Consider the following 27,483-nt stretch of genomic DNA (forward strand, 5'->3'; position numbering starts at 1 on the left):
CATGAAAATATATGATGGAAAAAGAATAGGTGCTGTGAAAAAAAGGAATAGGGAAATCGAAATTCATTTGGGCAATCAGGAAAGGTGTCTTTCTGAGGAAGTAACATTGATGTTGAAACCTGAAGGATGAGTAAGTTAGCAGAGTTGAGTGATAGAATTTTGCAAGCAGAGAAACACTAGGTTCAAAAGATCTGAGTTGGGAAGAGATTGATACATTTCACAACTGCAAGAAGGCTGTGACAGGAACCCACAGGGGCTGGGTGGTCATGGTGGAGGTCAGGCTAAAAAAGTAGGCAAGAGCTATCCCCGGAAAGGATTCTACAGTATGTTCAGCCTTTTGGTCTTTCCTGCAGGGACAATGGAAAGCCAGGGAAAAGTATAAAGAAGGTTAAGGGATGATGTGATCATATTTTCATTTTAAAAGATCACTCTAGTTTTCTCTGAAGCACGGGTTGAAGTCGGGTAAGAGTAGAAGCAGAGAGACTAGTTAGGAGATTATAGTGAATAATCCAAATGAGATGACTTAACCAGAACAGTGGTTTTGAACAAGGTAGAGGCATAGGAACTGGAGGGACTTGAAATACATTGTTGAATGTCTATTCAGTAATAGAACCCTTTGGGTCTGTACTGTGTTACTCTTTTCTTTGGGATGTCATCACAGTGACAATGATGCCACTAGACACAAGACATTTAGTGTTGCTTCCTTCAGATTTCTTTAAAAGATTGGTCCCAACTCTGAAGATGTGTTCAAAGATCAGTCAAATAACAAGCATTTAAATTTACCTAGATTCTTGGGGTTCTTCAAAATTTGCTCCAGATGATGTTGTATTTCTGTTTCTCTTTGTCTTCAAGAAATTAATTAGATAAATTGCATAATTACAGTAGAGGGTTGTATTTATATGTTAGTATAAGTAAATGTATCTTATTTTTAGTGTTGAAATATTTTACCCATAAATTTTTTTTTAAAGAAAGGTAAATTTTGGACCATCTTTGATATCTTCTTAATATGGTACTGTTGTTTCTGTTTTAATTTTTCAATTTCATGTTTTAGGAAGTAATCCACATATTGTAACAGTATTAAAACTTTATCCTTGAAGCCAGTGTTCTACTATTTCAGAGTTAGTTGTAATGGTTCAGGCCTTTATTAGAATTTCTTTAGAGATAAGAACACTCTGTACTGAGGGCTGGAAATTTGATGCTCTTGAATTCCATTCTGCTCACCTCCCTCTGCCCATTCGTGCTTGGCTTGCAAATGTATCTCTGTCTGCATTTCTCATCTTGAAAATGGACATCATAGTGATTTCCCAGAGGTGTTTGAAAGGCTATCCTAGTGTTTATCAATCAGCTTTTAAGGTGATATGGGTAAAGGGATATTATGATCTTGGGAATTGATGTGTCTATGAAATGGCTGCAACACACAAGTAAGAATTCTGTGAAGCCCTGGCAGATTTCCTGCAGGGACATTTTACCCACAATCAGTGAAATACATCTAGGAAGTTCCCTCCCTCATTTTAAAGATAGAGCTTCATTTCTGGGGCTCCTCTGGCAAATGACATTAACATGTGTTGAGTGTTGTTTCCATTTTAAACAGTTTATTTGAATAACTCTCATCCAAAATGTGCTATTTTGAGTGGATAAAATTCTTTGGTGGCCTGTTGATCTCTGGAGAGAAAAACTGGAGGGGCAGGCATGATTTTTATGAAGAAATTTTGGGGTTGTTTCTGCCAAGCACATTGATGTTTATAACCTTATTTTTTCATTTGATGTCTAGTGTGATATTACTCACTTTCTCTTTGACATAGGCCCCATTCTGTTTAAAAACATTTTTCAAAAACCTTTAAAGTCATTTCTTTGTTTTGCTGCATTCTCTCCTGTCATGTAGTCAGCCACCTCACTGCAAAATGATGTTATACATGATCCAAAGCAGCCATAGGAAATTGAGGGGATCTTGTAGATTTCACTTTGTTGTTCTGGTTTTAGTCTGTATATGGAAGTAGGATAGGAATATAAAAATGGCATAAAGTGTGCCTTTCAGATTCCATGGTGTTCCTTGTTATTCCAGGCAGGTATTTGCATACCTCACTTATCTCAAAACTGATACTTCTTCCCATACAAAAACAAAACAAAACAAAACAAAAAGCCCCAAACTCAAAGTTTTAGATAAAGTCAATTACACAGGAGAACTTGAAAGCCAAAGGAGTCATACTTTTTTTTTCCTTTTTTTTTTTTAAGATTCCCCATTGCTTAGATCAGCCAAGCAGATGACTGGTTAACGCTGCTTTCTGGCATCTGGCACAGAAAATGAAAACCCTCATGTTCTAACAGCAAAGTGTTTAAAGAGAAAAAGTTGACCTTCCAAGCATCTGGATTTACTGCCAAAGCACTAAAAATGAATTATAAAGCAGAAAAAGTATGAGTCAGGTGAACTCTCCATTCTACCTTAAGAGCAAAATTCTAGTTATGTGAATCAACTAAAAACAATGAAAAAGGGAGGGGTGTATTTGTGTATGTGTGTGTGTATGTTGTTTTCCCTGCTTGTACATACCTACTTTACTCCTATTCTCCCCTTGGGACACAGTCTTTTTATAGTAATGATGGTAATTAGACCCCTTCCTTTTTAGATGCTCTTAATCATCTTTGGATTTGAAGCCAATGTTTCTACCTCAAAATAGAATGAAATTTGGGTTCTTAGCTTGTGGCACGCCTCGTCACTCTTAGTACTTAATGAAGGTTTATTGACCTTAGGGATAGACACAATACTAGGCAGATATGGAAAAAGCTGCTATAATTGAGTATTTATGAATATCTGTTTAATGTCACTAAAGAACATAACATTAGTGCATTGACTCTTGGTCCTGTTAAAAATGTATTTTTTCCTATTATGATGGCACGAGGAAATGTGTTATGGAATAATATAGTTATTCTCCTTACTGTCAGATTAAGAATTTGCCTCTAAATCCCAATGTCCAATAGTAATTCATTACAGTTGTAATGACTCATGAGTCATTTGAAAGTTTAAATATTATTTTCTATTTTCAACCTAGTCTTAGTAATATTAGTAGTACATGCTTTTATGGATCTTCAACTTACCTCTTTGAAGTTTTAGTGAATTTCCTGTAGATATGTCTGTTGTCATCTTTTCCAGACCATTCAAAGCTTTAGAGACTTCACATCTTCTTTTGAATACTCCATATTTTTTTAGTCTGTCTTTATACAGACTATTCCCTTCAGATATTTCATATAAATCTTGTGAGCTGTGGTAGCCAAAACCACAAATGGTATTTAAGGTTGAGGCACAATGTTTTTGCAAGTAGGTCAGGTTTTATTTATATGCAATTGTATGTATGATTTCATTTTCTTATAAGCAGTATCTTCCTCATAATATTATGTGAGGATTAAATGACATAATTCTTGGAAAGCAATTAGCACAGAACGTGGCATGGTAGACACTCAATAAATGTCCACAATTGTTACTATTTAATTTGTATAACATTTTCACCACCATACACTATTGCCAACCACTTTCCTTTTTTTTAAATCCTGAGTTCCTCTTACTCATTAACAGAGGGTCTGATCAACATTCCTAATACCATCTCTAGTCTTGTTTGTTTTATTCATTCAACAAATGCATTTCCTAAGTATTCTAGGAATTAAGCCAAGTACTGGGGATATGGCAAGGTCTCTACATTCAGAGAGTCTAACACAAATGAGGAGATTACTAGTTAAAGGGAATCCCAGGGAAATACAGTGAACTGTACAGACTCAGTGGGAGAACACAGAAGGGGGAGCTAACCTAGTACAGAGGGTAGGTAGGCTTCCTGGAAGAAGTGATGTTAAAGCTGAGACCTGGAGGTAAGTAGGAGTCAGCCAGACAGAGGGTGTAGAAGGACAAACCTGGAACAATTACCAGAAGGACTAGATGAGATCAAGTGCGTTCAGGGTGGTATGGCAGTAGATTTCAGGACTAGAATGTGTGATACTTGGAAGTGAGACAAAATGCTGTTTATTGAGGAACTGAATCAAAATCCAGCATTCATGAAGAGGGGAATAACAGAGAAGGCTGGAGGTGTGGGCAGGCACCAGATCTCAGAAAGCCTTGGGAATCATGTCAAGCATTATTTTCTCCATGCTACAGTAGCTGTAAAACCAACACTGGCTCCTCTTCATCCATCTAATACCAATCCAGCCTGCTTAACCCCCTCTACCTTTTCAAGTACCCTTCCTCTCATTCCCCCACATGACCCTACATGCCCATGAGTTTGCTCATTTCCTCGACTGGAATGTCCTTCCTTAAGGCCTGCAGTTCAACTGGGGAAGCATTTGTTCAGTAACTGGCGTGTGCTAGGCATCATGAGCCTTCATCCCTCCAATGTCTTTCATTCATTCAGGCTACAAGTGTTTTTAAAGCACCAACATGGAGAGGGACGTGTGCTACTTTTAAGTGACATTTCTTCAGAGAAGAGCCCAGGCATCCCAATTGGAATAATCTCTTCCATTTTTCTTCATCCTTTAAAATCCTTATATCCTAAATAAATCTCTCCCCTGGCTTTGCCACTTTTGATATTGAGTTCCAGCTAGCTACATCATGAGTCTGAAACCTCTACAAGATCTCTGTGTAATAGGGGACAGAGTCCAGGCCCAATGTATCATTGTAGTTTCCGCAGCTCCCAACTGGGCATGAGTTCAGGAGCTGCAGTGTTCATAATAAATATATAAATGAGTGAATTTTCTGAAAATAGATCTTTAAAAAAACCTTCTTTTGGTACTTCCTAATGACCCACATTGCCAAACACAGCAGTTAAATTATTATTATTTTTGTTTTAGTTAAATTATTTTTTTTCAAAGTAATTAAACCTGAAACTAGTACAGTTTCTCCAAAATATTGTCGTTTTCTATGGAATTCCAAGATTTACATGAGTAAATCTCATGAGTGAATAAGATCTTATTAAGGGGGATCCCTGAGTGGCTCAGTGGGTCTGGCGCCTGCCTTCAGCCTGGGGCATGGTCCTAGAGTCCCGGGATCCAGTCCCACGTCGGGCTCCCTGCATGGAGCCTGCTTCTCCCTCTGCCTGTGTCTCTGCCTCTCTCGCTCTTTTTCTGTGTCTCTCATGAATGGATAAATAAAATCTTAAAAAAAAAAAAAAAACAAGATCTTATTAAGGATTACACATTAAGTACATGAAACCGTATCACCTCCTTTACTGTCAGCTCTGTACTATGCATTTACTATGCTTTTTGTGTATTCTTATTATGGCAAATCAGAAAAGAAGAAAAATGAGTAGACTTCCACCTGTTGATTGCTAAAAATAAAATTCTGCCTCGCCCTTAGCTTTTCCATTTTACAACGCTCGGCATGAATTTACAGCTAACATTTTTTGTGGTTGCTACTGCATTTCCTAGGCACACCGATAGTACTTTTGGCAGGCTCTGTGATTCACAGTGGATACTAGAGTTGAATCCTGATTGGCACCACAGTGAATACTAGAGTTGAGGCTTAATTCTCTCCAGTGTATTCATGGTCTATTTGAATAAAAGGATGAGGAAAAACCACTTCACCCTAGGGAATTTTTAAATACCACTGAAAAATCTGTGCTGAAATAGCAGGCAGTTTTAAACTTGAGACCCACGATACATGTCTTCAGATATACTGCCCACACCAGCCTGCTGGCACCTACCCATGCTTGCTAAATGCTGTCTGAGCTTTATTTGAAACTGCATGAAATGCTTTGAGGACTTTCCTTGTTAGCGATCAGGCCATTTCAGATAACCTACTAAAGCGAACATTCAGAGTATTCTCCGGAGGGGAAGTTTTAGGGAGGGTGGTGGCTTACCAATGAACAGTGGATTTAGTGATACTCTTGCATGGTCTCATTCATTTATATGGTCACCACACTCAATTTTCTTTTCTCTGATTGGACAGCAATCTTTCAGCTGGATTGGTGATACTCTCAAATAGCTGATACAATAGAGCTGTTGCTGATTGACAGGGAGGAGATTTTCACTTAAGAAATGACACTTTGAGGGACACTTGGGTGGCTCAGTGGTTGAGTGTCTGCCTTCGGCTCAGGGCATGATCCTGGGTCCCAGGATCGAGTCCCACATCGGGCTCCTTGTGGGGAGCCTGCTTCTCCCTATGCCTATGTCTCTGTCTCTGTCTCTGTCTCTCTCCTGTGTGTGTCTCTCATGAATAAATAAATAAAATCTCTTTAAAAAAAAAAAAGAAATGACACTTTGGGAATGTCTCATCTCCCACTTCTATCTAGCAACTTCCTATCCCTCACCCTGTTTCATAATCCCAGCACAGTTACGAGTTATTGAGTGATAGCTATGTGCCAGGTGCAATACACTCAATATCTAAACCAATCTTCCAGATTATTCTAGGTCAGCACTGTTATTATCCTTACATTCAAGATGAGAAGATACCTTTAGAGAAAATAAGTAACAGCTATAATTCCATGCTCTTGATCACTAAGCTGTACTCCAGCATCTCACTCTTACAAACTCAGAGCACATGCATTAACTGCAATACTGGCTAGGACAAAACTTAATTGTGAAAGTTAATCTCTTGGACACATTGGGAGAACAAGCCTCATTCATACTCTGAACCAAAAATGTCAGAGATTTTAGAATTTATCTTCCAAGTAGGATAATTTTCCATGTCTCTATTTTGAAAGGCAACTATAAAAATCCAAAAGAACAAATAATACATAGCCATAACAATATTAAGATATTCTTTTGCTAATACATACTTTTTCCCCAGAACCCTGGAACATCCTAAGATATTCTATTATTCAGCCAGGCAAAAGAGAAAACCCCAATCCCAGTAGGCAGGCAAGTAAAGTTGTGGGCTTAGAGGTGGTCTTCACTCTGCCCTCAGTCTTTTCTGGGTCGATTATTGGAAATCATTACCTCCTTCTCTCCTATGCAATTGGTGTTACTTTGGAGTGAAAGGAACACGAACATCACCCTATCAAAATGCAAGTCATTCCCACCCACCAGCACCTCTTCTCCCCTCCTTCACACCACCATTTCCCTGCTTGAAGATGCTCAGAATCCTACTGGCTTAACTTTATCTGGTAAAGGCCAGCATGGTTAAAGGCATAGCTATGCAGACAAGTGTTTTTGAGCATTATGTTCATCTTTGTTAACTATTATTAAATAAGAAGGAAGATCTCTTAGGTATATTAGCATACTGTTGTACCCTTGGCCCATTCAGCAGTCAATTTCCTTACGTGTTCTCACTTTTTATCACAGAAAATTTATAGGCACTAATATCAAAAAATATCCAAAGTGTCACTACCCAGGTTAAATTATATTCTCTTTTCTATAAGTACTTAAGTTTACTATTAAAAATTAATGATAGATACATTTTCTTAGAAGCTAGATTGCCCAAATGTTATTCTAATCAAAGAACTTGATGCATTTGAGTACAATAAAACTCGTTTTGTTGAAGTGTGAATGGCCCGGTCATTCCAGGAGCCTCACAGTTTTGCTATGGAGTAGGACAGACTCTTTGAAGAAAAAGTCAATATTCATACACCCAGAGAAATTAAGTCATCCTTCTAACTCACTCTCAAACCTATCAACTATGAGAGAGGTATTACACATATATACATGTACACACATACATGTGTGTTTATACACACATGCAGAGTAGTACTTAATTGCCACTAGTTCTCTTACTGTAGATAAAAGAATTGAGTTTTGGGAATGGATTTATGTTCTTGGCAGTAATTCTGTGGTTTGGGAAATCCCATTATAGGACAGCTTATCTCACTATTGAATTTTAACACAGTTTATAAGTTCCTTTTATGAAGTTTTAGTTACAAGTTCCTCTTATTTCTTTCATTAGACATACCTCAGCCATGATTTTATTTTCAGTTTTAGTGTTGCAGAGCACCAGTAGTAAGCAGACTGTCAATCCTAGAAAAGGTGAAGTAAGCCATTCATTTGTTAATACAATTTATCTTAGTGAAACCAGTAAAGACTGTATAGTTTGGATTTTTATATCTGCACATTGTCCTGCTAAAAATCATGTTTGGAGGCTCCTTTCACTTTAAATGTCTAACAATTGTGTCATTTTTTTTTTTCAGTTAAATGGGATGGGGTGCTAAAAGGACTTGAGATGAACTGCTAGTTGCCCCTAACCCCTTTTCTTCCTAAACTTCCAGGTGAGAGAGCAATCCAAAGGTGCTTTTTACTCTTATATTGAAGTCTCTCAAGCCTGTCAGATTCCCCCAAATCACACTTTACAGACATGAGGGCCTTCAGTAGTGCGCGCACGCGTGTGTGTGTGTGTGTGTGTGTGTGTCTTCCTTTGATTTCTCTGAAGAAGTTTCATTAATAACCCATAAATTCTTGGAATATATAGGATTACTTCAACGTGGATGGAGTTGGAGGGTGTTATGCTGAGTGAAGTGGGTCAGTCGGAGAAGGACAAACATTATATGTTCTCATTCATTTGGGGACTATAAATAATAGTGAAAGGGAATATAAGGGAGGGGAGAAGAAATGTGTGGGAAATATCAGAAAGGGAGACAGAACGTAAAGACTGCTAACTGGGAAACGAACTAGGGGTGGTGGAAGGGGAGGAGGGCGGGGGGTGGGAGTGAATGGGTGACGGGCACTGGGGGTTATTCTGTATGTTGGTAAATTGAACACCAATAAAAAATAAATTAAAAAAAATAAAGAAATTAAAACACTGTAAAAAAAAGAAATATAGGATTCCTTATTTCTATATTTCTTAGTAATAAAATCTAAAATAAAGAGAAGAGAAAAACTGATTTCCAGCTGTTGAAATGTTTTGTTCAGTACTGCAATGCAGTCATCTAAAATTTGAGTGTCATTAAGTCAGTCTATTTTATGTCATCTTTCATATTTGCATATTCTTATTCAACATCTTTTTAGTCCCAACCATTGGAATCAGATAATATAAGAGTGCTATTCTGCAAATGCTATAAGCCTGTTCTAGCTTACCTACACTTTTCTTGCTTTCATATATTTCCCAAATATAGGCACTTTTTTATTGCTCAGAAACACTTGTCAAGAATTTAAAATAAAAAAAAATAAATTTGTCAAGAAGCAAAATGTGGTATAAATCAATTTCCTGTCACTGTCCAAACTGAAAAGATTAAAAAAAATTACCTCAAAGAATGGTAAAAGTGTTTTTCTAGTTTTCATCCCTTATGAAAATGTTCACATTGTAACACTCAATGGATCGCTCATTCTTTTTTAAATGAGAAATCATATATATGAAAGATGATTAAATGCAAACCTGTTTATTTTTCTTTAAATAGTTCCATGACTTTAAATGAATACACTCAATTTCACATATATCCATTTAGAAAAGGAAGAATACAAAAAAAAAAAAAAGAAAGAAAAGGAAGAATACAAGAAAGAGATTTGAGGGGAGAATGATGAGCCACTTTCTTTTTTTTTTTTTTTTTAAATATTTTATTTATTTATTCATGATAGTCACAGAGAGAGAGAGAGAGAGGCAGAGACACAGGCAGAGGGAGAAGCAGGCTCCATGCACCGGGAGCCCGACGTGGGATTCGATCCCGGGTCTCCAGGATCGCGCCCTGGGCCAAAGGCAGGCGCCAAACCGCTGCGCCACCCAGGGATCCCGATGAGCCACTTTCTAATAGAAGTCTCCCCGCAGAGACCTGAATATCTGAATTTGAAGAACAAGATTAAGGTTATTTATTTGAGAAGGAGGGAAGACATTGCAGAGCTCTAATGAAGAAACATTTAAGGGACCTCACCTTTTCTTCCAACCAGCTCAGGAGCCAGGAACACCTTTTTATTGCCAGAATACACCATTTATGGGCAATCATTCAGAATGGTCTAGACACCATTAATGAAATCTCTGCTCAGCTGTTTGTTTTCCAGCTGTGTTCATAAAAATTCAAGTTAATAGTTAAAATGGATAAAAAGAAAAATTTAAGGATAAGACATAGGTGAGTATGGTACCCCAAATTAGCATCTGTTAATGCCAGGACTCCAAAGTCCTCCAAGGAGTTGAGGCTAAGAAAAGATGAACTAAGCCAGGTGATGGAATGGATTCTGAAGCAGGAAAGAATAGAATAGAGAAGCAGGTACAGGAGAAAGGCTGCTAGGAACCTCTCAATACTGCCAGAATTCGGGAATAACTATGAACGGAGACAAACCATACTCAAAAACACAGGAACCACATCCAGACAAATATAGATAGTACAATTTTTCACTGTCTAATTTAAGTAGCCAAATTAGAGTCTAGATTTCGCTTTTATCAAAATTCTTATTAAATAAAAGTTTTAGCTCCATGTGGTACAGTACAATTTTGACCATCACAGTCAAACCATTCTTGAGAGTATCCAAGTCTAAAACATTAAAAGTTCAGGAAGCAACATCAATTCATTTCTACAGAGCTCATTTTGTTCTTAAGAGTGGTAAAAGAAAGACATTTCTCACATATTCAGCAGTGCCCTTTCATTCTTATTAAGGAGGCCAGACTTAAATGAACTACAACAAATGCCCTTAGACCCAAAGTGGAGGTCGATTGGCAATTCAGGGTAAGATGTCTTTTGGTGCTAAAGGCCTATTTTGTACCCATTCTTCAGCATAGAGCACTGGGATCTTCAATATCAGCACCATCAATGCAATTATAAAGACTATGTTTTTCAAATGGCTCACTACTGTGGCCCCCCTTTTTCTTCCTTCGTGTGTGTCTGTGTGTGTGTGTGTGTGTGTGTGTGTATGAAAGAAAGAAAGAAAAAGAGAAAGAGAGAGAGAGGAGAGATACTAGAAGGAGATGATATCAAATTTCTTCTGAAGCAGCACTGGCCAATGGAAATATAATGCCAGCCACATACATAATTTAAAATTTTCTAGTAACCACATTAAAAAATAAAAACAGGTGAAATTAATTCAAATGTATTCTGCTTAATCTATCAAAAATATCATTTCAACATAATCAATAATCAATATTAAAAGGATACTGGTAAGATACGATTCATTCACGTCTCATACTGTGTATTTAAAATCCATTGTATGTTTTACATTTCACAGTATATCTCAATTTGGATTAGGCACATTTCAACTAAAATAGCCACATGTGGCCAGTAGCTATTAGACTGGACAGCCCGGATCTAAAACATGACTCCCTCTTTGTCAACAATATCCCATTTGAAATGCCTCACTTCTGATATTGCAACTCTCTATCTGAATATGTTTTCCTTTATGGAAGAAATCCCTATGTATAAATATTTTAATCCAGATTCTAACACAGACACACATACATGAACACATACACAAACTAACATCTGAGTTTTAATGACCTATTCCAACTTCCTTCTACAGAAGTATAAAAAATAAACTATTTCCTCTCTCCAGTGCTTTCTGAGGGAGCATGTGTGCCTATTATCTTGCACATTAATGGGTTACCGTATTTAGTGTTGTCAGAGCTGCTGACTCATTGCCTGTGAAAGGCTCTGCTGCCCATGGTGATTGTTGGACAGAATGCCAATAGCGCCTGCCTACAGCTTCTGAAAAGCTGACCTTGTAACAACATCCACATTCTTTTGGTTGGTTTTGCTGACATACTTTCAACTCAAAAACTGTTTTTAAAACAAAAGTATAATGAAGTATTGAGCTTCTAAAAGCAATTGTACTTCAGTTCATTAAATTATCTGAGTGTGTCAAGGAGGGCAAAACAGCAAGGAAATGAGTCTTCAGAGGGAATCATCCTTGAAAGCTGACATTTGAACTACAGGCATATAATTCTTGGGAATGGTGTTCTAAAACAACATGGGTATCCAAATGAAACAAAATGAAACAAGGCTGTCGTGGGATATGTTTTACAACTTTCTCAAGAATCTTTATTAGCTCTTTACTATTGACCTATTTAACATTCTATTTAATTTTTTTTAGAATTGCAAAATATATCCCATTACCCACCCTAAGAATGTTCTCCTCAGGTTAAGTTTCTAAACAAAGGGATATAAGATGTTCTCCATTAATTAATAAGGACTACGCTACTATTAAATACTTAAAACAGGGATCAAATTAGCCAGATTCTCCTCTGGCTAGTGGGTGAGGTGATCCTTTACACTAGACTCATATATTCATGTCTATACAGTCTAATCTGCACCAACATTAAAATTACTATATGATTCACATCTCACACGGAATAGCCAGAGTCAGCTTTGCTGATTTTAACGAGTTTCACATGTGAGCTGCATAGTGTTCAGCTAGTTGTTTTGGCACTTTCTCACCACTGGAGGGAGATCAAGGCTCCTCTCTATCTTGTTTCCACCTCTGAACCCTCAATGAGTAGTGATGGAGTGAGTCAAATGCCAAGTTTATTGGCCCATGAGGTGGAAGAGAAATATAATTGTATCTTAGGAGAAACCTAAAATTTGGCAGCTTGCAAACCCTGCAAACATTATTTGTTTGTCCTATCCAGTTTGAGGCAACATTTTATAAATTTGAAGATTTAATGTAAAAATCCAGATTTCCATCCTGAACGTGAAAATAGGACATTGTAGCTATTGTGGATCCATGCTTCTACGTGGTACAGCCAGAGGGAGGTGCTGTCCTTATATAGGGAACACAGTCTTCATTTCAACTCCATCACTACCACTCTTTTATTTTTCCCAACACTGAAACCAAATATCATGTATAAATAAGCTTGCATCATTGTCTTCTTGTTGTAAACAGCTTTGCCCTTTGGGGTTTTTTTTAACTCAGGTCACTATCAAAAGTGGTAAAAAAAAAAAAAAATAGACCAAGTGAATCTCTTATAATTTCAAGGAAAGTAAGAGAGAGCATATTTCTTTGAGGTAGTAAAAAATATACATAGAGATAAAATATGCAGGCACACTGTGCCTGGGTCTCTTTGCCTTATACCCACCTATTCCCCATTTCTATCAGTTATATGGGGCTGTGAGCTTAGAGTTTTCCAGTACTCAGTCTCTGCCAAATTACTGTTTGTGAGAGTACAAGATCCACATGCACTTGTGCACACGTATGCACTCATGCACGTGCATGCGCGTGTGCACAGACACACAAATACACACATTCCTTGCCCTTTGTTGAAGCAAGTACCCACTTGTTCCCTTTTCTCTTTAGTGTCTATTTTCCTTGAATTCAGTTTTCTCCACAAAGTGGTAAAATCTAAAGGACTGAGATTTGGGCAAGGGTATAAACATTCTAGGAAAGATTTCTCAAGTGTTTAGTCTCAGTCTTAGGCAAAAGGGGTCTTTTTAACACCTTGTGATCTAGCTTTCTGATCATAGTGTAAAGCATTGGTAATATCTGCTTCCCACATATGATAAGGGATTGGTGGATCGTGGGTCTCAGTCAAAAGACCATCTCTCATTTATCACCACGGACTCTAACTACCAAGAAATATCTCTTATGACTAACTACACAAGGATTTGCAAAACCGGTATATGAAGGACAAATCTTTGCACTCAATATAGGGAAAAAGAAACATATCTGCATGCAGTTTGTACCCACAGAGGAAATTAGAATTAAAGTTGGATTGGCATAGCATAAACAAATTCCGGCAAGTACAGCAGATATTCTGATTTACTCATTTCATTGCTTCTTGATCTTAAAAAAAGTAGTAATAGGGGTGCCTGGGGGGATCAGTCAATTAAGTGTCTGACTTCAGCTCAGGTAGTAATCTCAGAGTCTTGGGATGGAGCCCTACATCAGGCTCAGCGGGGAGTCCGCTTGTCCCCCTCCCTCTGCCCCTCAGCTCATGCTTTCTCTCAAATAAATGAATAAAGTATTTTTAAGTGGTAATATAAATATTAATAATCATAGTCAATATCTATTGCATTTACTATGTGTCCGGTGCTGTCCTAAGTGATCTCCTTTAATCTTTGGATTACCCTGTGAGGTAAGATCCATTATTCCTGTTTTAGAAGTGTGGCACATGGGGCTTGGTGGTTATGCAACTTGCCCAATATCACAGAGATTCAGTCTGTCCACAATCACAGAGCCTTTACTCAACCTCCTTACTATATTCCCTTCCTCCTAGGGCAATGGTTCTCAGAGTGAGGTCCCCAAGACACCTTTAAGGAACCCTTGAGGTCAAACTACTTTAGTAATAATTCTAACGTGTTATTTGCTCTTTTTACCTTGTGGACATTTGCACTGATGATGTAGAAGTAATGGTGGGTAAAACTGACTGTAACCTTATTACAACCAAGGCAGTTGTACCAGCGTGTCCTGGTAGTAATTATATTCTTCAGTGCCATGCATTTACAGTAAAAAAACAAAGCAAGCAAATGTTAGCAACAACAACAAAAATCTAATTAAATCCTGAAACTCAAGTACACATCTTTTTAATATTCTGTTTGAGGATGTGGGAAGTGTGCATAAAGTTCTCAAAATATTCTAAGAGACAATGATTGCCTACAAGTAAAATTGTTTGGTGTGCAAACTGAACTAGCCACTTCTTTCATAGAACAACTTGTTTACTCGAAAGAACAACTGGCAGACAAACTATGGTTATTCAGACATGGCATTTGGCAATGTTTTCCTTGAAAATGAATGAAGTGAGCCTGTCACTTCAGAGAAAACTAACAGTGTTTTCTGACAATGATAAAATTCAAACTTTGAAGTAAAAATTAGAATTTTGGAAAGCTTGCACCTGCCACTGTGAGCTTGACAGCTTCCCAATACCTAAAAGCCTTTTCTGATGAGATTGATGGGGATATTAACAAATAAGACTTTTTGTCATTGAAAATGAAAAGCATCAACATTTGGAAGATCTGGATAACTCAGTGAGCCAATACTTCCCAAATAGACAATGCTATGAGACCATAAAGGAGTAAAAAAATCTGTACAAATTCTGAGACAGATAATGAATGTTAATGTCATGAATTATGCAAGGTTCACTGATATGGCTCAGTTTCCACACTGCAACCCACCTTTAAGAAACAACTGCTCGCTGAGTTTCAGTGTCATATCAAAGAAAAATATCCACAGTCATCTGAAAAACTATCAAATACTACTTTTGCAAGCTGTGTATCTGTAATTTTGGAGTTTCTTCATGTTCTTCAACCAAAACAACTTATTGCCATAGGTTAAATACAGAGGCAGGTTTCTGCTATCTTCTTTCAGCCAAACATCAAAGAGATTTTCTGAAATATAAAACCATGCCATACTTCTCACTATATTTTTTGTTTGGAAAATATTACTATTTTATTAAAAATAGGTGTTACTTGTTATATCTAATAGGTTTATCATTGTTATGTAAATAAAGTTATAAATAAATATCTTTTTTTAAAAAGATATTTATTTATTAATTCATGAGAGACACAGACTGAGAGAGAGAGGCAGAGACATCGGCAGAGGGAGAAGCAGGCTCCATGCAGGGAGCCTGATGCGGGACTTGATCCCGGGACTCCAGGATCATGCCCTGGGCTGAAGGCAGGCACTAAACCACTGAACCACCCAGGGATCCCCTATAAATAAATATCTTTAAGTCAATAAATGAATATTCTTTTTTTTAATAAATGAATATTAAGTCAATTTCTAATAGGTAAATATTGATAGATCTAACACATATAAACAAAAGCTCTTGGGGTTTTCAAAACAAAATGAGAAACTGTGATGTGGAGTATCCTTTTTTTTTTTTTTTTACACTTCAAAGTGGCATGGCACTTTACTCATATCGAATTAAATGCTATATCTTTTATCTTCATTTTTACAGAAGCTATTCATCCCTTCTAAGTCAGATGAAAATAGTGAGTCAGGTTCTCAGTAGCCCTCAGGTGGCCACTAAGCATATGGCATATTCAAGGCCATCAGTCAAGGAAGAAATAATCACTGAAGGACAAAGCCTGAACATTCATTCCCAGAATCAGATCTTTCTCTCTCTTTATGATTTCCAGAAAAAAAAATGTATTTCTTTGTCTATGAAAAGACCCATCCAGATTATTCACATAAATATTTGTTTCTGGGGAAACAAGATGTACAAGAAATATTACAAGCAAATAAATAAATAAATAAGAATCTAGTTTTCCTGCGAGTGAGTTTGTCACTGGAATTGCATCCAAATAACTCTGCATTTGCATACCTATTGTTTTATAAGGGTGAGCTTTATGTTAGGTTTTGTGCATATTAGAGAAGAGTGATATGTTTTTAAAATGTGGAATTCCATGTGCTTAATACAAAAAATTAATTCAGGCTATTTGTGGGAGGTTTGGTACTCTGCATACAAACATTGATGCCCCCACCCAGGCCCTCCTTTTTTAAGGTCACTAAGGTAACTGGCTAAGGTCCTAGAAAATCTTTCCTTAATTTTGGGTTTTTTTCCCCTTCTATCCAGTTTCACAACTTCTTTCCTTCTTTCTTTCTTTCTTTCGTTCTCCTTCCTTCCTTCCTTCCTTCCTTCCTTCCTTCCTTCCTTCCTCCCTCCCTCCCTCCCTCCCTCCCTCCCTCCCTCTCTCCCTCCCTTCCTCCCTCCCTCCCTTCCTTCTTTTCTATTTGTTTTGATCTTTAACATCATGGTAAAATCAAACAGGCACATTTACATCAGATCACATTGTATCATTAATCTCTTAGAATTGTGCAGTGCTTTAACAAATGAAGGAACACAAAATCTGAGTGAGACACTGTTGGTCACGTATTCTTGGGAAGATTCCAGTAGAATCTATACCTGCATGTGGCTAATTAAAAGTTATCTTCTTAGAAATTAATTGAATTCATCTTTGGCACATTTTGATTCAACTCTCCAAGTTCAATTTAATTCTCTTTTGACCAAATTGGCAGGTACACTGTGATGCAAGAGACAAAAGACAGATCTTGGGTAAATATTTTTTTCCTGGGCAGCAAAAAATATGTTAATATTTATGCCCTACTTGGAATTAATTTCAACATGGAGAGTTTAAAGGTTTAATGAGGTCATCACTATGGAGTGCTTGTTGCCTATACTCTGTTTTAGTTGCATGTTCTACTTAATTCATAAAATGAGGTTTTCATCTAGGAAAACTGGAGATAGTTAAGTTTAATGATTGTTTGTCTAAGTAAAGAAGACATTCATTGGTTTTAAAAAGGTAAAATATGAGATAATCACTCTCTTTAAACCTGTATTCTTGGAAAATGACTTCTCTTTATCTGATATTGTGGAACATGGGCTTTGTGCAACAGAGGTTTCCATAACAAAATAAGCACTACTTAGGATGATCTACTGCCTTACCCTGAAATGTAGCAGAAATGTGGTTGGTGTAAATGTGAGTGTGTCCAAGTGCTGGAAGAGACTAAAGAATCATTTAGTGACTACAGATGTCCCATATCTTCATATATGTCATATCCTTTAATTAGTAAGCTTGATGAAATAATCTCATAGCCAAAAAAAGGGGAAGTATCGGCTGGCCCAGCATATTAAGTATCTGACTCTTGATTTTGGCTCAGATCAGGATCTCAGGGTCATGAGATTGAGCCCTACGTTGGGCTCCACACACAGTGCAGAGTCTACTTAGAGATTTTTTCTCTCCTTCTCCCTGCTGAGTGGGGAGCCCAATGTGGGGCTGGATCCCAGGACTGTAGGATCATGACCTGAGCCAAAGGCAGACACTTAACCAATTGAGCCACCCAGGTGCCCCTAAATAAATAAATCTTTTTTTTAAAGTAGGGGGAGTATTTATGCTGAATATGTATAGATCACTAATAATAGAATACAAAAAGGAAAACAAACAAAAAACTTTAAACAAAATTATAGTTTATAATCCATCAATTTCATTAAAAATTATGTGTGTGTATATATGTGTATGTAAATACATATATGTGTGTGTGTGTATATATATATATATATATATATATATATATATAAAATTGGAAGTAAATGTATAAAATCTTCTTTACAGGGATTGCTTCCAGAAAGTGTAATGTGGGTGACATTAACTTTCTCCATAATGTACTATATTCTCCACATTTCCTAAAAAGAAAGTTACTTTGATTACCAAAATAATTTTGTAAGTTTCCAGCCTCATCTCTTGATCCATTTTTATCAAACTTGTTTGTTCATAAATACCAGCATATTGCTAATCGTTTTTATTTTTTTTAAAGATTTATTTATTTATTTATGATAGACAGAGAGAGAGAAGCAGAGACACAGGCAGAGGGAGAAGCAGGCTCCATCCCGGGAGCCTGACGTGGGATTCGATCCCGGGTCTCCAGGATCGCGCTCTGGGCCAAAGGCAGGCGCTAAACCGCTGCGCCACCCAGGGATCCCCTAATCGTTTTTATATTTCTTATTTATTCTTATTTAGTATCTGTGGCCCACAAGTGAGTTCTTAATGATTGAACCCCTCTTTGAGGAGCATAGGCCAGGTGCAGTGCAAGTCATTAAACATACAAGGCAGGGGATGTCTTTTTAAAAGCCAAATATCTGGTAAACAACTGCCTTATCCTTACAGTAAGATATAATGGAAAGAAACACAAAGGCATTCCCTCTGGAAAAAAAATCCACACATAAAACAAAACTGAGAAATTCTTTATAAGCCACCTTCTTCCTTCTGAGCACCTTTAAAACAGTTGACTGAATAGCCAGCTGAACTGATGTTGACAGGCAAGTCACCATAGTTTTTCCTTAAGAGTTCCTGAATGTTGGCAGGCCTCTGGCTTTACAGTGTAAAAAATTCTGCATTCACTGCTGAATGTATATGTCCATTCCTTCTGACAGCTATTTTGTCCAAATGTTGTGGTTCTCTCTGCTGTATCTTACTCTAGCCTGAGTGATGAAGTATGATGTTTTATCCTTGTCTAGTGGTGAAATATTGGGAGGGAAACTGAACACCCTGCTGCTTGCTGTCTTACAGTTGCTCAAACATTCTCTCGAGGTCTTCTGACATGTTACAGGGAATAAGAATGAAGGTAACTGAGAAGCAACAGCATGGCAGGGACTCTACTTTCCCTGCATAGGTACCTGTGCATTTTTAAATTGTGAAGGTAGCCCACGTGTCTGCCATATTAGGCTGTAATCTGAGGGATGGAAATGACAGGCATGTGACTCCCTCTGAAATTAGATAATTTCCTTATTTGGACAGACTTAAAACCTTCATAGGGACAAATGCAGCCAGTCTCAATAGGGTTTCCTTTGGGACCTAGAATCCCTGGTGGGAGGAGTCCACCAGGCTGCATGATCTTGCCCTTCTGTGATGGAGCCACACTGGGTCTGAACAGCTAAACTGTCCCAGTGCCACAGCCTCTTTATCCTAAGAGCTTGAAGCAACGTTCTATTATGCCCTTAATAGGAAATATGTACAAACAGCCAAGACCTGACTGGTTCTCCAGCTGAACTCTTGTGTCAACAAGAACAAATCCTTAGAATAGGGAGGGTGCCCAAGTGTCCCTGAGCACTATCCTCTCTCCAGCTACAAAGCATCCAGAAAGGCCTCTTTCCCAACAGTGTTCTCTCTGACTCTGACCTACTATCATTGTGTTTGGGGTGATTCTCAAACTAGTCCAAGGATCACTATCCCACATCCATCTTAGTGCCGATTCCTAAGGCACATTGACATTCGTAAGCTGGTAAGTATATGATCTGAGTAAGTGTATACCACAAACCCGTGTAGGAACCAAGTAAGATAATGCTGAGCTTCCTGTTTGCTAATTGTTACACCACCAGTCATTTCCTCAAACAAACATTTAACAAAAAGAATTATTCATCATGAAAGATGACAGGTTAAAGATGAGGAGGAAATAAACAAGACAGCCCTTGGCCTCAGGCTGCTTATGTTCTTACAGAGAGATAAGAAAATCCCTGGAAGTTTTACATGGTCATGTGAGCTATAAGGAATGAACTCAAAGGCTGGTGTGAAACATCAAGGTCTGGGGGTGGAGGGCATCTAAGAACAGAGCTGGGAGGTGTAGGAAGGAGTTCAATGTGGTTTATAGAGTTGAAGGAAGCTTCAGAAGGGGAATTAGGCTTACCTGGGGCAACTTCAGAGGTCTGGATGGGACCAGTGACAAACTTACAGAATGATCTTGGGAACTGAGAGGGACTTTAACCATCTAGACCAGGGTCTGGATGGTTCTAAATGGCACTACTATCATTTGGACTGGATAATTATTTTGTTGTTGTTGAGGCTGTCCTTTACTTTATAGGATGTTCAGTGGCATCCATGGCCTCTACCTCCTAGATGTCAGTTGCATCTACTTTCCCTCCACAACAAAGATACCTCCAGACATTACCAAATGTCCTGGGGTGGTCCAAGGTCACCCTGGGATTGAGCACCATTGGTCTAGACCAATACTCAGTTTACTATGAGAACACTGAAACCCAGTTAACAGTAAATGACTTGCCCAATAGTTAGTATAGAGATAAAAATAAAACCCCAACTTCTGATCATAGTTCAGTCCTCTTTCTACAACACCAGAAGATGCTGCACCTTTCAGAATTGTTTTCCTTCCCCTTACAGCATCTTCTTTGTTGTTGAGGATCTGGTTGATGCTGTGTCTGCAGAAGAGGGGTGGCCAGAACCCTAAGCTCAGCCTCAGCACTGGCATGGGAACCTAGTATTTGTGAATGTGACAACAAAGAGTCACCCAGAAACAAAACAGAACCTGTTTCAGTTGTTGAGAAATTATTTGGACAACTAGATATTATTTCTCAAGAGTCTTTCATCATTCTCTGCCAAAAACTTTTAGTGGCCCCTACAATTTAAGCCAACTGGCAATGTCAAACACCAGAAAAGACCAAGTGTCATATGTTTCTGAATGCAGTATGGCTCTCCATCTTTGCATTTCCCTGGAGCACCCTCTATAAGTCCATGGTCATCATCACCTGCAGCTGCTTCTCATACTACAGAAGACCCCCTATGACTTAAAAGTGATCTGAAAGTGGGCTCTATCCTAGCCTCTGATATCTAGTAGGTTAGACTCCTAGCACTGTAGTCTCCCAAACATAACTAAAAAAGAAAAGACTACCAAATAAATATTGGAGAGCACCATCCTCAATCTGCCTTTGAACTTGTAGACTATCTTTTTCCTACGTAACTATGAAAGTAGATAAAATACTTACTAGGGTTCTTTACTTTTTCAATGTGAATAAAGGCCTTTGAATTCTTTTTTCTTTAAGATTTTATTTATTTATTCATGAGAGAGAGAGACAGAGAGAGAGAGGCAGAAACATACGCAGAGGGGAAGCAGACTCCCTGCGGGGAGCATGATATAGGACTTGATCCCAGGACCCCGGGATCATGACCTGAGCCAACAGCAGACGCTCAACTACTGAGCCGCCCATATGTCCCAACCTTTGAATTCTTCCAACTGTGATGAAATTGTTTCCAGCATGGTGAAAACTGATAGAAGTAAGAAAGAGGAAATTGGATCAAATATTTATAAGAAAAGAGATATGTAAATTTGTATGTATTATTCATGCATTAAATAGTACTGAAGGCCTACTATGTGTCAGGCAGTGTTCTGAGCAGCAGGGATATAGTAATGAACAAAATTACTGCCTTTGTGGAGCTTATATTCTAATGTGAAGTGACAAAGAATGAATAAAGAAATAATGGAAGTGCCATGTAGGAGAATATATCAGAATGAGCAGTAGAGAATGAGAAAGGAGTACTATTTTAGGTGGGAAGATCAGTAAGGGCATAATTATGGACAAAATGTGATTATTAACTCCAGTCCAGTCTAATATCAGGCTAGCTTCTATTTAATCTCAGTTGGGAGTGCCCACTCATGCCACCCTTGTGTAATGAATACATGCCCTTGACCAAATCCCACCACCACAAGTGATTATTGAGCCTCAGTTAGATTGATACCATTAGTTTGAAAATTACTCTTTTCTTAGGTGACCCATTCTATTTTTGTGTGCTCTGTTTTGAGGAGTTTATTTTATTAAGCAAAAAATCTGCCTCCTGCCACATCTACCCAACCATATCTAAAACAGAGTACCCCCAATGACCAAAATATTCCTTTCTCTTGTGGTAAGATATTGACTCCTACCTCCAATCAGACAGTGGCTGGGAGCTTTTCAGGGAGCTGGAAAAAAAGAGACAGTATTTAATTTTATCTCATGATGTTAAATTTTAATTTCTAGTCACAAGTCATTCAAACAAGAATTTTGTAGCTGATGTAGAATTTAAATAAGACTTTGAAGAGAGGAAGGTATTGTTTTTTATTCCCACTCAGAGTTCATGTGAGACTTTTGCTTTGCCAGTGTCCAGTGGGCTACAGCAAGAGGAGAGAGTAGGATGGATGCCTTTAATTCAGTGGCACTTTGGGAGACTATCACCCTGCGGCTCAGAGTAGAAAGAATTCTAGAAACTCAGCTCTGTGTACTCTGGAGTAGTCACAGGGCAGAGAATCCAGGCTGGGTAGGGAGAGAGCTACTTCCAGATTCGACATCTGCTTTTGATCACTGCCTGTGACATACAAGCTGAATAAGGGCCACTGTTGGTGGAGAAGGAATAGCAAACATGGAAGCTAGCTTACAATCAAGGTATCACTCAGGTTGCAACTTTTATTGAAGTCATAGATCTAGTCAAGTCATGCAACCTGAGCCAACCCATGGGTTACTTTAACACAGCATCTCCATCTGAACATCGTCTCCCTCATTGTCTCTTACAGTCTGAGGTAACCCAGGAACCTAGAAAAAAGACAAAAATGCAAAACATTTTTCCCCAAATTGCCAGGTAGAAGAGCAAACACCAGCAGCATGATCCTAAGAGGTCCCCAAGCCAAAACCAAAGGATTTCTTGAGTGACTATTGCAGATACAGCTAGATGTCAATTTCTCTATGTGTGTAATATACATGATATAGTCTTATATAGAAATATATAAGATTGTGTAATATTTCCATTTTATTTCCTAATGTGGGGGCTCAGAGAGCTGCATTCATGAGGAAGAGAGAATATTTTTAAGATACAACTTATTCCCAGATGCATAGCTCTAATTTACCTGAACTCTCAATTTGAAAAGAAAAAAAAGGAGCATGTACTTTAAGAAAACAAAAATTGTTTGAAAGTACTACTGTTGTGGGCAGCCTGGGTGGCTCAGCAGTTTAGCGCCACCTTCAGCCCAGGGCATGATCCTGGAGACCCGGGATCGAGTCTCACGTCGGGCTCCCTGCATGGAGCCTGCTTCTCCCTCTGCCTGTGTCTCTGCCTCTCTCTCTCTCTCTCTCTCTCTCTCTCTCTCTCTGTGTGTGTGTGTGTGTGTGTGTTTCTCATAAATAAATTTTTTAAAAATCTTTAAAAAAAAAGAAAGTACTACTGTTGTAATAATACATTTAATTCAAAGAATACCAAATACATGTATGTACCTGGAATCTAAGTATGGGGAAAGATAGCTGGGTTCTAAGGTGACACAGAACAAGGGTTAATTATGTAGTGAAAATGTCTTTATCTCCTGTGAAATAAATCTCCTACAATAATGAACATATCTAAAAACTTGATTTAGAGCAAGAGGGAGTTATTGTATAGAACTTTCCCTAGGAACCTAAAATCACAGGTTGCCAGAAGCCACGAGAGCTAAAATAGTTACTGTAATTCTTTTCGATAACCAGGGTTGAAGAAGTCAGTGGTCAGGGGAAGTGGAGGTGTGGAGCTGGAGACAAGATGGCACCTTTCTCCCATCCGGGGTGTAGAGCTGGGCTCCCATACCTTCCTTTTCTACCCCTGCAGCCATCAGACCCCTTCTCCCCTTTATTTTCTATGATCCCTTCCCATTGTTTTCCTTCATCTTTAACATGGGATTTCCCGAGCTTCAGCTCCCTGCTGCTACAGGCTCTCCAGCACTTAAGGTGTAACATCCAGTCTGTGTGTTGGTAAGGAGGGGAAGAGGCAAGGGAAGGATGAGAAAGATTGGTAGGAAAGACTAGCAATGGCAGATAGTGAGTGAATGCCTGGGTCACCACTGGGGAATCTGCTGGAAAGTGCCAACTAGAACCTCTCTCTTCCACTTCTTATCTGTGAGTTTTCCGAGAAGGCAAAAGATTAGAAAATCATTCAGCTTTGTTAAGAAACATTAACAGGCAATTTTACAAACTATTTATTATTTATGTTATTACTACATAACATCATAAATCATACAAATCATTGAATAATGTCAGGTTGTCTCTGGGGTAGTCTGCTCTTGTAGGATATCTACCTATGATTGCTCAGGCTTAAATCATTAGAGGAAATGCTGGTCTAACCTAACTCTAACCTCAGCTGTAATTTCCTTGGCTTTGGTAGAAATTATGGTAACACAATATTCCAGAAAATTACCTACTTGGAAAACACAGGAGATTCCATATTTTCCCATTTCTGGGTTTTTAATCAACTAAAAATAAAGAGGTATGTCAGGAGCCCAAGGTTCAAGGCCACTGTCTGTTACCAACCAGGTGCTTAATCTTGGACAGTCACCTCACCTGCCTGGGCCTCACCATACTCACCCATACAGTGGTTTCTGGCACAAACATCCATTTTTATAAACATTTCTTATAGTAAATGAAAATGAAGGCTTTTAGTTGAATATTAGAAATTCAACTAAAGGGATTATTAGTATATGGGGGGATTTGTAATATACCATATGTTCTCGATCTGCCCATTTTGGCTTCCTATTTCTGTAATAAACGTGTAAGTGTAAGTTGCTTAGCTAAATAAAAGTATACTTTCTCATTGCAGATAAATAAAATTTACCTATCCCTGGATGAAGTGCTTGGGAAGCCTCTAAATGCCATAGTTAACTGCCATTTCAAAGAAGAGAACATAGATGGTTTTGGAAAGTTCATGCTGTTTCTTCATTGAATTTTAGGTGAGTGTATCTAAAACAAAGAATTTAAGATGGACTTTGCCCTATTTCCTCTTCAAAGTGCTTCTCTGCTTTGCATGAAAAGAAAATGGGGTTAAATGTTATCGATGTTCTGTACTTCTAGTGGGGGTGCCACACAGTGAAAGACTTCGTTTTTACGTGCCTTTTGTGATTTTGTTGTTGTGTCAAATCACCTGGAGTATGAGGTATGACATACAGACACCCTGACATTCTTCCTCGTTTCTATTAAGCAAATGCCATAGTACTTCATTCTATTCTAAAGGTCATCTAATTTTTTAAATATATAAAAGTATTTAGCATCAGAGTAATAAGCCAGAATGAGACAAAACTATGTTTTCATGGCATAAACTGGAGGAAAATTTGATGGTGGTAATGACAGTTTAATCATTAACAAGTCTATGTGTGCCACACAAGGCTAACATTTCAAAGGCTGCCCATGGCGAGATTTTATACTGCTTAAAGTAGGACATGGTTTAGGTTAGGTGTAGTTTTTAAACTGCCATGTATGATTAAGCACACACATATGCTCACACACATCAAGCTTTGTTTTGCTTGGCCATAATGGATAAATATTTTTTACCTCATCATCCATAATTACCCTTCCATGCTACAAAAGACATAAGCCTGCAAATTGGTGCTTTACTGTTCGTTCGCAATATGCCATTGTCATTCCTCAGCAGAATAGAAAGGTATGGAGGAAATTGAGTGGTCTTGTGCAGGAAATTGTGTGGCTTTCCCCCCTCCTCTTGAGTCCAGTTTTCAAAGTGTGGTTTTATTATCTACTTTGAAGAATGATGATTTCCATCAGAATAAACCTCTGTTCACAATTCTGAATAAAACAATGCAACTGACACAGCACTGACCACTTTCTACATCTAATGCAGAAGACGCCAATGCTTCCTTTATACTTTTTATTAACTTCAAAGTGAAGATGCTCATTCCCTCATAATCTTTGGGGTGTGTAAATTTGGTTTATTGAGATTGTATGTGGAACTAAAATGGTGATTTCATCTATTTACAAGATGTTTGGTGAACACAGTTACAGGCGCTAAACTTAGAGCCCTTAAAAAATATCAGTAAATCAATTTGCCCTAGTTTTCTAGGGCAAATTGCCCTTCATTTTCAATTTGCCCTTCATTTTCTGGAGGAGAAAATGAAGATGAGAAGCATATTTACTTAACTCTATTTTCCAGTTCTGCTGGTCTGTGCCAGTGTTTACCTTCTTATCTGTTCCTTGCTCTGCTCCTACTCTACTGGTTCCATGGGGACTGACCCCTCTGGACTATATTTCCACCTCTGCCCCCAAGACTCACCTCATTGTTCCCACTTTCCATCAGTAACCTTGAACTCTGAGCTCCAGTAATATCACCTCTTCCCTTTCTCCCGTTAGATGTGTGGGTGGTCATGCCTTTGGCTTCCTGCTGCTGTTGATCTCGGAGTTGATCCCCTGCTTAACTCTCAATTCTTCCATCATCCCTGCAACTGTTTCTCTAGATTAAATTCCATTTGTTTTAAATACTTAGGGTGTTTTCTCTTTTCTTGATTACATTCTCATTGGCCAAACAGTCCTTCATTAATTTCTCCCAAAACTATTAGACAAAAAGAAGTGAACAGGGATTACTTGTGTCTTCCTATGAGAATGATTCTCAGGATATGCATTTCAGGTTAAATGTAAAGTTTGATTTTTCTACACCAGAAAAAATTTAATATATATAATATATTTAAGGCTATATTCTAAGCTGTGTGTAGAAGCATTAGCATTAATTTGTTGCTGTTAACAAAATCATTGTCATATTCTTATTTTGTATATCAAGTTAATAGGAAGATTTTTAAATTCTCAGATATGGGGGCATTGGGCGGCTCAGTCAGTTAAGCGGCTGCCTTTGACTCAGGTCATGATCCCTGGGTCCCAGGATGGAGCACTGCATCCGGCTCTCTCCTCATCAGAGTCTGCTTCTGCCCCTCCCCCCTGCCCATTCTCTCTCTTTCTTTCTCTCTCTCTCTCAAAAATGAATAAATAAAATCTTTTTTAAAGTCTCAGATATGTACCAAATATGATTGTTACTTTTTAAATACATTTCACAGAGTACAGATAAGAACTGCTTCATAGGGACTCATTCCCATTTCTGCATTCACATTTCAGTCCGGAGCTTCAGATCTGTCTGATTATGGATCTGACCTCTCTCTTTCAGTAACAGTTGTTTGCTGCTTGAAGATGCCCTATGATCTGATCTGCTCACATTTCCTTTAATAAATATGGGCTCTATTAGAAAGCTAAGTGATCAGATGCCACTTTGTGTCTGTCTCTTCTGGGCAGGTAAACAATTCACCACTGTCTCAATGATCCCACTGAGGGCTTCCTTGCTATATTCAAATAGCTTTTCATAAAATCACTTGGTTATTTTAGATGCGAGTACTTTGCTTTTTTCATTTCGTTCTCATTTATTTATGTAGACATTTTCCCTTTCAATCTTTTCTCAGAGGTTATCGTGACTGTTCATCTGTCCATTATAATGCATTGTGTATACATTCAAGAGGACACGGTGTCCCTCCTCTCAACAGTTTTCGTCTATTCAAACAATGTTAATGTTAAATCTGCAATGCCTAATTGAGAATCCTTTCAGACAAGGTGAAAATGCCATCACAAGCAGAATTACTTAGATCCCTTGGTAACCCAAAATTGAGACACACAGGGATGAATAGCTTTATGGTGTG

General features: G+C 38.1%; 1 protein-coding gene across 40 annotated transcripts in view; it reads left to right on the forward strand.

Moving 5' to 3' along the window:
• Positions 1–27,483, forward strand: part of DTNA (dystrobrevin alpha) — a 365,257-nt gene that overhangs the window by 144,507 nt on the left and 193,267 nt on the right. For 39 of the 40 annotated variants that reach the window (XM_072829245.1, XM_072829243.1, XM_072829207.1 and 36 more), the window contains one exon: positions 24,621–24,750. The gene's annotated coding sequence lies outside the window, so the exon portion shown is untranslated. Of the gene's footprint in view, positions 1–8,098; positions 8,172–24,620; positions 24,751–27,483 lie in introns of those variants that run through there. The other variant, XM_072829248.1, reaches the window with a different exon arrangement.

Source organism: Canis lupus, chromosome 6 (assembly GCF_048164855.1).
Source record: "Canis lupus baileyi chromosome 6, mCanLup2.hap1, whole genome shotgun sequence".
Taxonomy (NCBI): Eukaryota; Metazoa; Chordata; class Mammalia; order Carnivora; family Canidae; genus Canis; species Canis lupus.